The sequence below is a fragment of the Bos indicus x Bos taurus genome, chromosome 13, assembly GCF_003369695.1.
Source record: "Bos indicus x Bos taurus breed Angus x Brahman F1 hybrid chromosome 13, Bos_hybrid_MaternalHap_v2.0, whole genome shotgun sequence".
NCBI lineage: Eukaryota > Metazoa > Chordata > Mammalia > Artiodactyla > Bovidae > Bos > Bos indicus x Bos taurus.
The window spans coordinates 10,647,353-10,659,526 of record NC_040088.1 but is presented as its reverse complement, the minus strand read 5'-3'; the positions used below and the strand labels follow the sequence as shown (position 1 = coordinate 10,659,526).

Below are 12,174 nucleotides of genomic sequence, written 5' to 3'. Positions count from 1 at the left end.
AGAATTTTGAGCATTTCTTTACTACCGTGTGAGATGAGTGGGATTGTGCAGTAGTTTGAACATTCTTTGGCATTGCCTTTCTTTGGGATTGGAATGAAAACTGACCTTTTCCAGTCCTGTGGCCACTGCTGAGTTTTCCAAATTTGCTGGCATATTGAGTGCAGCACTTTCACAGCATCATCTTTCAGCATTTGAAATAGCTCAACTGGAATTCCATCACCTCCACTAGCTTTGTTCGTAGTGATGCTTCCTAAGGCCCACTTGACTTCACATTCCAGGATGTCTGGCTCTAGGTGAGTGATCACACCATCGTGATTATCTTGGTCGTGAAGATCTTTTTTGTACAGTTCTTCTGTGTATTCTTGCCACCTCTTTTTAATATCTTCTGCTTCTGTTAGGTCCCTACCATTTCTGTCCTTCATAGTGCCCATCTTTTCATGAAATGTTCCCTTAGTATCTCTAATATTCTTGAAGAGATCTCTAGTCTTTCCCATTCTGTTGTTTTCCTCTATTTCTTTGCATTGATTGCCGAGGAAGGCTTTCTTATCTCTCCTTGCTATTCTTTGGAACTCTGCATTCAAATGCTTAAGATCAAATTGCCAACATCCGCTGGATCATGGAAAAAGCAAGAGAGTTCCAGAAAAACATCTATTTCTGCTTTATTGACTATGCCAAAGCCTTTGACTGTGTGGATCACAAGAAACTGGAAAATTCTGAAAGAGATGGGAATACCAGACCACCTGACCTGCCTCTTCAGAAATCTGTATGCAGGTCAGGCAGCAACAGTCAGAACTGGACATGGAACAACAGACTGGTTCCAAATAGCAAAAGGACTACATCAAGGCTGTATATTGTCACCCTGCTTATTTAACTTATATGCAGAGTACATCATGAGAAACGCTGGGCCAGAAGAAGCACAAGCTGGAATCAAGATTGCAGGGAGAAATATCAACAACCTCAGATATGCAGATGACACCACCCTTATGGGAGAAAGTGAAGAGGAACTAAAAAGCCTCTTGATGAAAGTGAAAGAAGAGAGTGAAAAAGTTGGCTTAAAGCTCAACATTCAGAAAACGAAGATCATGGCATCTGGTCCCATCACTTCATGAGAAATAGATGGGGAAACAGTGGAAACAGTGTCAGACGTTATTTTGGGGGGCTCTAAAATCACTGCCGATGGTGATTGCAGCCTTGAAATTAAAAGATGCTTACTCCTTGGAAGGAAAATTATGACCAACCTAGATAGCATATTCAAAAGCAGAGACATTACTTTGCCAACAAAGGTCCGTCTAGTCAAGGCTATGGTTTTTCCAGTGGTCATGTATGGATGTGAGAGTTGGACTGTGAAGAAAGCTGAGCACCGAAGAATTGATGCTTTTGAACTGTGGTGTTGGAGAAGACTCTTGAGAGTCCCTTGGACTGCAAGGAGATCCAACCAGTCCATTCTGAAGGAGATCGGTCCTGGGTGTTCTTTGGAAGGAATGATGCTGAAGCTGAAACTCCAGAACTTTGGCCACCTCATGTGAAGAGTTGACACATTGGAAAAGACTCTGATGCTGGGAGGAATTGGGGGCAGGAGGAGAAGGGGACGACAGAGGATGAGATGGCTGGATGGCATCACCGACTCGATGGACATGAGTCTGAGTGAACTCCGGGAGTTGGTGATGGACACAGAGGCCTGGCATGCTGCAATTCATGGGGTCGCAAAGAGTAGGACACGACTGAGCGACTGAACTGAACTGAACTGAATTGAGTTGGGGAGTGATGGACAATGACAATTAACGAAGGTATTATTATTGTTCTTTTTTAAAGACTGAGGAAGGGGAAGTGAATTGACCTACTTCACAAAGCTAGGAAACATCCAATTCAGGTGTATTTAACTCCAGAGGTCATGCTTTTCCCACTCTCCACATATTAATTTTTATAATGGGGGTAGGATACTTAATGATATATTATCATTAAATATTAAGATAAAGAAATATCCCTGAAAGCAAACATGGGCTTCCACATAGAGCCTGCACAAAGTCTAGGACTTTCATTAAAGGTGCTTGCCTGTTGGGACCGGATGTTGGGAATACAAATTTGGTAGATGGTGTAATGGGAGCGCGAAACCGGCCTTAGGGAACCAGTTTTTAAATACTGCGTTCTGATTGGTGCAGTCACCACGTGCTGGTGTGTGACTGGAGGAAAGTTTGCTTGCCTAGTAAATAGAACCTCAGAGAATTGTGTCCAACTGTCTTTGGCCGAGTTTGGCGTGTCGTAGTCCGTCTGGGCCTGTGATTGGTGGGATTGTAGTACGACCTCGGCTGTGATTGGTGAAGTCCGTGCGTTATTTGAAGTTTCTGTTCGCTAGTTCCTGCGTTGGCCACTAGGAGGAGCCCGGGACACGCAAAGTGCGGCGCTGCGGAGCGTCTGGGCGGCTTCCTCCCGGAGGTCCCCGGCCTCAGCGCCGCGCAGGTTCTACCGTGCTCCCCAAGGGCCACCCTGGGACGGAGGTGGGAGGATGGCGTCAGGGCTCCCCGCTCCGGCCCAGGTGGCCACGCTTCTCTGTACGGCCCATTGGCCCCGTCCCCTGTCTCTCAGCCCCGCAGAGAACCTTGACTGGCCGAGGGGGTGGGGCTGCGGGTTCGCGAAGGTTTGTGAGGACCCAGATCCAAATTGCAAAATTGAGTCTTGTCAGGTGAGCCCCGGCTGCGCTTGTTAGCTCGCCTCAGAGCCCTTCTTCAAGTTTAACAGCCTCCACTTCCTTTATGACCCTCAGAGGGCTTTTCCTAGGTAGCCTCTCACTGGAGCTTAGAATTGTCCCTTGAAGGTCAAGGTCACTAGCTTGGCGCTCACCCAGTACACAGATGGCCCCTACCATCCGCAGGCGCTATCCACATTGTGCTGTTTCATTATCTTCACCGCACTTAACTCATGTTTGAAATTCTTTTTTATTTACTTCCTCCTGTTTCCACCGCACCTCCCCACCAGGATGTAAGTTCCGTGAAGGAGAAAATAAGGTGGCCAGATCCAGTGTAGAATGCAGTTACGTTTGAAATGGAGGATAAAACAACTGAAGTTTTAAAGTATGAAAAAAAAAAAAAATATATATATATATATATAAGTATGTCCCCTGTGTTAGTTGGTACATACTTGTACTAAACGAGTTATTCACTGTTCATCTGAAATTCGAATTTAGTTGGGCCTCCTGTGTTTTTATTTGTTAATACAGCAGCCCGGTCGGGGAGGGATCTTAACTGTTCACTGTGTTACCTCTAGCACCCACTATAGTGCACACAGAATGCGCTGAATAAATGTCAAATGATTGGATGGGCAAATTTCTTCATTCACTCATCTATTCATCCAACCCATTATATTAACTGCCAGCTGGGTTCTGGGACTCTAAGGGCAAAATGAGACAGAGTCCAATGGAGGAGGCAGACAAATAAACAGTAACCATCGTGTGATTGAACTGTGATGATATAAAGTAATAGGGGCTGTTGGAGCACCAAGGAGAGCCCCAACTTGTCTGAGCCAGCAGGACTGCCTGGAGGAAGATGACCTAGGTGGGACTTGGAGGATGAGGAGGTGAAGAGAGTGGTGTGACAGCTGCTGTGGGTGGAAGGTGTGGTGCATGCAAAGGCCAGAGATAAGTTAGGGGCTATGGGATTCTGAAAGCTGCAATGGCTGAAGTGAGGGAAGAAGTGCAGTGTGGAGGGAGCAGTCAGAAAGAGATGAGAAGGAGACTCAGTCACTGAGCATCAGTACCTACCAGGCAGGTACGACAGTGATTGTACCCATTATATAGATGAGGAAACTGAGGCTAGGAGAGGGGAAATGCCTGGTCTGGGTTTATAGTCTGAGTGGGAAAGGCCTAGCTTCAAGCTCGGGTCTGGCAGATTCTGAAGCCTGATTCTTCTAGAAAAGGCTCAGGGTTAAGGATTATAATTCCAATTGGAGAATGAAGAAACTGAGGCCCAGAAAGGTGACAGGGCTCTCCCTGTGAAGGTGGCTCCATCCAGTTTAATGGGAGAGCGCTGAGACAGTACAGTGAGGGGTATGGAGCAGGACAAGGGAATTCAGGCTGTGTCTCCTGTTTCTGTTTGGGCTGAGTCTCTAGGAATCCTTTACTGAGCCCTTGGTTAATTCCTTGCATGGGTCCTGGGCTGGTCTGCAGTTTCCATGGAGACTGCCTCCATCCATCCCTGAAATCTCATTGTGACCAGTATTAAGAGATTAACTCTGCTCAGCAGCCCTCACAGGGTCTTGGGTGCCAGAGTGGCTGTGGGAGCTCCCTTAAGGATGAAGAGGTTGCCTGCTGTGTGCGACCCCATAACACCAGGAGGAGGATGTCAGACTGGGGCCAGGGCTTCCCCCGGGACCCCTCAGGTATGATCCTGACTTCACATCTACCTGGAGAGGAGGCTGAGATGGTGGGAGAGAGACACAGGGCCAAGGGGAGGAGTATAGATTTTGGAGCACAGTAGAGATGCTGTCGGAGAAGGCAATGGCACCCCACTCCAGTACTCTTGCCTGGAAAATCCATGGACGGAAGAGTCTGGTAGGCTGCAGTCCATGGGGTCACTAAGAGTCAGACACGACTGAATGACTTCACTTTCACTTTTTACTTTCATGTGTTGGAGAAGGAAATGGCAACCCACTCCAGTGTTCTTGTCTGGAGAATCCCAGGGACGGGGGAGCCTGGTGGGCTGCTGTCTATGGGGTCGCACAGAGTTGGACAGGACTGAAGCGTCGTAGCAGCAGCAGCCGAGATGCTATCACCTCAGCCCCCAACCCAGGAAGGCCCAGGGCCTTGACAAGCAGACCCTATTCTGATCAAGGCAAGACCCAAACTCCCTTAACAAGGCAAGGGGAGCCTCACAGAGTCTTTTTTTTTTTCATACCTTGCAGTTTACAGTCATTTTTAATTTTATTTATTTTTAATTTTATTTTTTGGCTGCACCTCGAGGTATGTGGAACCTCTCCAACCAGGGATTGAACTCACAGCCCCTGCAGTGGGGGCCCAGAGTCTTAGCCACTGGACCACTAAAGGAAGTCCACCTCACAGAGTCTTTTAGGGATGTTTTAAGGCTATCTGAAGACCAGCTTCCTAATCTGCTTCATTTTGCTTTAGGGAAACTGAGGCACAGAACAGGAAAGTGACTTGTCCAAAGTCAGGCAGTCAGTGAACTGAAGCGGGTCAGGAATCCAGAGGGAGCCCTGAGGTTGCCTAAGCAGAAAACATTTGGTTCAAATGTCATTGCCCCCTCTACCATGAATCCCAGATCCTCCTTCCTGACCTCCAGGCATGATGTCCCCTCAGCCTCCTCTCCCCTGGGCCTGTCCCATCAGCCAGGCTTCCCTTCCCTCCCCACCTCCCCCCGACTCCTGCCCTCCCCTACCACCTGCACAGTCTGAGGCTGCCAGAATGTCCCTGGCAGGCTCCACTCCACTGGAGGGCACGGCCACCAGGCCCTAACTGTCCCATCCAGGGGACATCCCCACACTGAGTCACTATCTGGATGACTTGGACATTTTTTGTTCCACGCTCCAGCCCCTCTGTGACTTCAGGACCTGGACAAGGTGGGGGGCCGTGAGAACCCGTCCCCATCCCAACTCCTCTTGCCAGGCCTGGGTTGGAGAGATTTAGGCCTGGCTCCAAAGCTGTCTGGGCCAGGCTTCCTGGAAGGCCACACTAGGGCAGGAAAGCAAACACTGACTCTGAAGCCAAGGAGCCATAGGTCAAACGCTCTTGACTCAGCATTGTGAGCCTCAGTTTCCTCACCTGTGAAAGCGGGCAACAACCCTTCCGTCCTCAAAGCTCATTCTCACTTGCTATGGGAGAATCTCCAGGTTATACTAGTAAATGAACAAAGCGAGATGCAGAACAGTTTAAGAGGTGGGAGGTGATATCTTATGATCTTATATGTTAGCTACTGGGAAAGAGAGCGGTGGACTGGTGGACAAGAGGCAGGGCTGGACACAAGTTTCCTCAAGTGCACCGTTAAACAAAATTATGAGTTTATTTATTTATCTGGCTGCACCAAATCTTAGTTGCGGCATGTGGGAGTCTAGTTCTCCCACTAAGGATCGAACCCGGGTCCTCCACTTTGGGAGCGAGGTGTCTTAGCCACTGGACCACCAGAGAAGTCCCTGCACCTTTTGTTTTGATTTTTGAGTCATGTGAATGTAGTACCAATTAAAAAAGAAATTTACTTTTTTTTTGTTAGCAGATTGGGGCAAATATCAAACCGTAAGAACAATCACTCATACTTCAGTGACATCTTAGCTAATGTCATATTATTGACAACATGAAGACCCATGATCTAGGACCTGACCCTGAGTCTCTGAATCCGAAAGGCCCTTGAATTTTAAGCCGATTTCATTTTGTCAATAGCAGATTAATAGTCATCAATACCAAGAATCAGGAGCTCCCTACAGGCCCACCACAGTGCCAAAGCACTGTCTGAACAGCATCTCGTTGAATTGGCATTCTGACTTTATGAGGAAGCTATCATGTTCCCATTCGACAGATGGGGAAATGGAGCCTTATTGCAATTGCAACCAGGAGGTTGTAGAACTTGGATACACATCTAGGCTTTTCCAGCTCCAGAATTTTAAGCCCTCCTATGATGGGTGTCAATCTTGGCTGCATACTAGGATCACCTGGAGACTTTAAAAAATACTCAGAGCCAGCACCCACTCACCCCTAGATTCCATCACTGGACATGACAGGACCTGGGCATCAGTATTTTTTAAAGGTTCCAGGTGATTCTAATTCACCATCAGCGTTGAATCTCTGCTTTATGCTAGACAGCTTTTCAAATGGGAAACCAAGGCCCAGGAGGGGAATGACCTTGCCCAAGGTCACATAGTAGCTGCAGACAGAACTACAACAGGGCTTACAATGGATATTTTGTGAAAATAAGTGAGTGGTGCCCCACTCTGGGCAGACAGATCTCCACGGGCAGTTGGCTTGGTAAGTGGAACAAGGTTGGATTTCCACCTCCACTTGCTCCCTTACCCAGAGAACCTTTGTGCAGTGGGCAACCTGTGCAACTGTACACAGCAACTGTGGCCTAAGTCTCAGGGTCCCAAACATTTCAACTCAGCGGCCTCCAGGCAGATCCCTGGAGCCCTTCAGAACAAGGATGTGGGAGACCAAGGATGGTTCCTGGGATGTGAGTTCATCCCTCACCTGAATACCAGGACCTGCACCCTTCAGACCCAACAAGAGCTGGGCAGGCCCCATCCAACTCCCAAAGTCACTTCTGCAGATAAAGTCAGGAATGTACACAGGAGGACAGAAACAGCCGCAGCCCAGAAGTCACAAGCCACCTGGCAGAAGGCAGCCTGTAGGGAGGCCCCTCCCACACAGACCCAAGTCATCCTGCCTTCCTTCCTGACCATTCTCTAGACCACACTCTCTATACTACCTCTTGGGCCTTGCAGACAGCATCTCCCATAATGCCCTGCTTTCCAGCCAGAGTGGCTTCCATGCCCTTTCATCCTCACCCACCATGTTCTCCAATTCTGGAAGTTTCCTCTGCCTAGGAGCCACCTCCTTCAGGAAGCCCTCTCTGACCACTCCAGCCCAGAGATAGGTCTTCTTTCTGCCTCCTTCCAGCCCTCACAATCCATACACACAGCCCACATGTGCCTTGGAATGGAGCTTATTTTATCATCACACTGACCACTTTTAATTGAGCATTTATCATCTGCCAGCCCTGGAAGGGCAGGGTGGCTTGGAGATTAGGAGCACAGACTCTGGAGCCAGACTACTTGGGTTGGAATCCCAGCTTCTTAGAAGCTGTGTGAGCTCTGGCACATGATTCAGTCTCTCTGTGCCCTGGGTCTATAAGATGGTGATTAAAGACTTGGCTTTACATCGCAGAGTGGTTATGAGGATTGATGAGTTATTGTGTGCATGTATGTGTGCTACGGAGAAGGCAATGGCACCCCACTCCAGTACTCTTGCCTGGAAAATCCCATGGATGGAGGAGCCTGGTGGGCTGCAGTCCATGGGGTCGCTAGGAGTTGGACACGACTGAGCGACTTCACTTTCTCTTTTCACTTTCATGCATTGGAGAAGGAAATGGCAACCCACTCCAGTGTTCTTGCCTGGAGAATCCCAGGGACGGGGGAGCCTGGTGTACTGCCATCTCTGGGGTCACACAGAGTCGGACACGACTGAAGCGACTTAGCATAGCATAGTATAGCATGTGTGCTAAGTTGCTTTGGTCATGTCCAGCTCAGTGTGACCCTATGGACTGCAGCCAGCCATGCTCCTCAGTCCATGGGATTCTCCAGACAAGAATACTGGAGTGGGTTGCCGTGCCCTCCTTCAGGGGATCTTTCCAACTTAGGGACTGAACCTGTGTCTCTTCCGTCTCCTACATTGGCAGGCAGATTCTTTACCACTAGAGCCACCTGGGAAGCCTGTTAATATGTGAAAAGCCTGCAAAACAACTTTGTAAACATTGGCCATGGTTATCATTGTGTAGATCCCACTCCATTTCATCCTCACGACAACCTTATGAGTTAGGTACCATTATTCCCAATTTACAGGTGAGAAAACTGAGACTCAAAGAGGTCAAGAGAGTCAGGGCAGGGCTCTGCGTCTTTTTCTATGGCCCGATGCCTTCAGAGAGAGGATGCGGCTGGGGTGGGTTATAACTTTGAACCTCTGGTTTGCAGCTCATGACTGCTTCTCAGAGGACCCACAGGACTCCGTGCCAGGTGACAACCTCATCCCCACCCTTCCTCCCTGACTCAGACCTTCCCAGTGGCTCTCAGGCACCACTGTACTTACAACCAGCCCTGGGAGGGAGGGTAAACAGCAAAGAAGGGCCTTTCAGTGTCATTTTGTTTGCTAACATCCAGGATACATCCCTGAGTACCAGAGAGAGCGCCTGCCTGCCCTAGCCTATCTGGAGACCCTGGATGACTTTCTATTCCTGCACAAGTCACTTCCCCACTCAGCCTCCATCTCCCCATCTGTAAGATGAGGCTGAACCGGTGGTTTTCTGATTCTCATTATTAGCAGCTGGCTCTATTTTGAAATGAAATATTAAGGACCAGTGTCTGTAAGAGGCAGACACGGGGTGAAGTAGGGCCTGGGCATAGACCCCCTTGGCTCCTAGGACATCAGAACCCATCTGAAAGGCCCCAGGCTGCATCCTCCGAAGGGCTCCCCTGGCTCTGACACTGCAGGATTCTAGAATTGCAGCTCAAAGCCGCCACTTCGCATCCCTGTTTGGAAAGCTCTCCCCACGAGCCTGCACTGCCCCGCACCCGACCCACCCCCTCGGCCTCAGCTGCTTTATCTCTGTTTGGTAACACAGCAAATTTGCTCAGGACCCAGAGCAGGGGAAACAAGCAGACTGTTGACTCTTGAGCAAAACCTACCCTTTGGAGAGCAAGAGGTGGCTCTGGCTGTGCGTGGGGAGGCTGATGGCCTCTTGCATAACCCAGCGGCCTCCTGCCCACCCAGGCCTTTTGCTTTGCAGGGTTAGGGGTGAGGCAAACCGCAAACTCATGCCCAGTTAATTTTTTAAGGCAAAATCAACAGGCTCAGCAATGATTAGCGAGCAGGTAAGTTGGTCTTAATCATGCTGAGGAGAAGGAGGAAGGAGGCTTCCAGGGGCCCAAGGATGGGGCTTAGTTATCAGTTAACCACATAAATGTTTCCTTCCAAGCCCACTGGCCTTCAGCCCTCAGCTTCCTCCTCTTCCTCTCGGAAATATTGAGTTGACCAAAAAGTTCATTTGGGTTTTTCCATAACATCTGACAGAAAAACCCAAACAAACTTTTCTGCCCACCCGATACTTCCATGGCATCCCAGCAAGTGGACATCAGTCCTTGAGTGATCAGACAGCCCACCCTCTGCAGTCCGTAGGAGGCACTGCCAGGGCCCTTGAGGACTGTAGTGAAGCAAAGGGCTCCTCATGGGGCTTGTGGTCTTCTTGTTAAGACTGCGCTCCCCCCACCCCACTGCCTCTGCATGAACTTGAGCATGAGTTCTCCATCCTTAGGGCTCACTGAGGGGTCTTGGGTCTGTGTCCCAGGTTCGACGGCTGCCACTCCCCTGGGGGCCTCAGTTTCTCCATCTGCCAAATGGGTGGATTGGCTGAGACACGCTGTCCAGTCTTGGAGTTCCGTGACTGGCTTAAACCAACATGGCCTGTACTCAGGACAAGGAGAGTGGGATGAGCTGTGGTTTTAGGAGTGTTAGGGGGAGAAAAGAAGCCCGGAACAGGGAGGGGGCCTACCTGGTATCTGCTGTTAGTACCAGCCAGTGACAGATCCCAGCTCCAGGAAGAGGGCTGTCCTCTCAGGTGGGAGGCATGCGTCCCTGTGGGGTGGGCTGGGGCTGCAGGGATGACCTGACAGACCCAAGCTGGTGCCCCAAGACCTCGAGAGCTGCCAAAGGAAGCCGGAAGGCCACACGGGGCCCTGCTGGCTGCCCAGACTGGAGTTTGGTCAGCGTTTGGGGACCTATATTGTGAGAAAGTTAGGACTTTGTCCACAAACTGGAATTTGAAATTTCAAAGGGGCGAAACTGAAGGGCCCTACCCCAGAGTGGAGATGGCTCTTGGCTTCTTTCCCCCACGACTTTTGTTCTCTGTCTTGATAAGTCCCTGGTTCCCTGCACCGCTCCCTGGGTGATGGGTGGGGGAGGAGAGGCTGGAGACGGTGGGGACGTGAGCACCCAGGGGACGTGAAGATGCCTGGTGGCCCTGGGATAGCCGGTGTCTGGAGGATGCCTCTGAACTTGCCTGTTCACCAGGACAGGCTCCTTGGCTTCTCAGACCCCTGAGTGCTCCAGCAGTGACGTGACGACGGAACCACCAGCGCTCAGAAGTCCGAGGTTCTTTCTGGGAGGCAGCAAGGAGTAGGGGAAGCCCTCAAGCTCTGGAGTCAGACTGGGGTTCCAGTTACAGCCCCTCCTCTTACATCAGGTTGGCCTTAAGCAAGAGGCTTCACCTCTTTGAACCTCAGTTGTGTCCACTGCAACGTGGGACAGATCAGCTCAGAAGAGTGGAAGGGTCTTAGCACTGGGCCTAGCGTGGCATCTTCCTGGAAACATAATTGTCATTGAAAAAAAAATGCTGTGGTCCAGAATGGCAGCTCCCTTAACTTCTGTCCACACCATAGGCTTGAGCACTCTGCCCACTGCCCCTCCTCCCCAACCCCTGGCTGCCCAGGGCACTGGTCTCAAAATGCCCCTCTTTCCCCTTCCTGAGGCTCGTGGTTCTCCAACTATGACAAGAAGGAGCGGGACCTCTAAGTGAGCTCTAAGGCCTGTTTTCCCCTGGGATCTGGAACATGTTGAGCTGGGGTCTGACAGCCCCAGGGGGCGGTGCCGAGATAAAGAAGGGCTGCAGAGTTGATGGCAAAGAGGCCAGGGTGAGCTCAGGGCTGGGCCAGCTGTCCCTGGAGTTCTCTTGTGCAGGGGTCCTGATTCCAGCTGACTTTGTAGCCAAGGTCAAGGAGTCAGTCCCAGCAGTCACTGCTATTGCCCTGTATGCCTACACTTGGCCATTTCATGCCCACACCATCCCCCAGGGAAAAGGTACAAGCCGTCTGGTGCCAAAAATAAGGTGGAGAAAGCTGGAACCCGAGGTCGCAGAGTTTGGGAAGTTGGCAGTGCCCGAGTGTTTTGTTTTTGTTTGGCTGTGCCCAGTCTTAGTGGCGGCACGTGAGAGCTTCGATCTTCGGCGTGGCACGGCTGCGGCAGTGCCTGACTTTTGACCCAGCTCTTTCTGATTTCAAGGTCCACGGTTTATCCTTTAGGGATGGGGTGGGGGTGAGGGAAGGACTAAGAACTTTATAGTTATCCCGTCTCATCTTCACAACAAATTTCAAGTTTGGCCCATTTTACAGGAGGAGAAACTGAGGCTTGGAAATAATGACTTGCCCAAGACCACAGGCTTGGTAGATCTTAGAGGTGGCCACTTGTTTATACGAGGGATGTGTATCTAGAAGATATTGTTTGGGATCAGCTAAGGATGGGGTTCCCTGGTAGCTCAGCTGGTAAAGAATCTACCTGCAATGCAGGAGACTCTGGATTGATTTCTGGGTCGAGGAGATCCACTGGAGAAGGGATAGGCTACCCACTCCAGTATTCTTGGGCTTCCCTGGTGACTCAGCTAGTAAAGAATCTGCCTGCAATGTGGGAGACCTGGGTTC

The 12,174-nt window shown here is 50.2% G+C and overlaps 1 long non-coding RNA gene across 1 annotated transcript in view; it reads right to left on the bottom strand.

Moving 5' to 3' along the window:
* LOC113902999 overlaps window positions 1–10,503 on the bottom strand; it is a 33,461-nt gene extending 22,958 nt beyond the window's left edge. The window contains exon 1 of the long non-coding RNA XR_003513980.1: window positions 10,254–10,503. This is a non-coding gene — a long non-coding RNA (uncharacterized LOC113902999). The remainder of the gene's footprint in view (window positions 1–10,253) is intronic.
* Between the last annotated feature and the right edge of the window lie 1,671 nt (window positions 10,504–12,174).